Here is a 469-nt window from a genome sequence, read left to right as displayed (position 1 = left end):
GCCTAGACCCTTTTCTGATGAAGGGTCTAGGCCCGAAACGTCAGCCTCTCTGCTCCTATGATGCTGCTTGGCCTGCTGTGTTCATCCAGCCCTGCACCTTGTTGTCTCGTTATCACTGGTTGCTAGATTATGTTAAATCTATTCTCACTGCTCCACACTCGTTTGCAGCATTGTAAATGTTCCCCACAAATTTGGCATCATATCTGACAGCTCTGAAGATTGGCTCAGATTGTCCCATTACTAAATTGATGGGATTTGTCTCCAATTTCTTGCCTGAGAAATGGATCTAATGCATATCAATTGTTACCACAGGGAGGACAGTAGTTGGGTGGACGCGCAGTCAGGTTTAAGCAGACAGAGCATTGTTAATTGAGATGATGAGTCTGCCCACAAACCGAGTGAGAAGAAGCAGCTACTGCATCAGGAATCAAGCAGTGAATCAGTGGCAGGGAAACAGGAGATTGAGTTC

Source organism: Rhincodon typus, chromosome 19 (assembly GCF_021869965.1).
Source record: "Rhincodon typus isolate 14 chromosome 19, sRhiTyp1.1, whole genome shotgun sequence".
In the NCBI taxonomy this organism is placed as follows: domain Eukaryota; kingdom Metazoa; phylum Chordata; class Chondrichthyes; order Orectolobiformes; family Rhincodontidae; genus Rhincodon; species Rhincodon typus.
The sequence above is the reverse complement of the archived record's forward strand: the minus strand, read 5'-3'. Positions refer to the sequence as shown.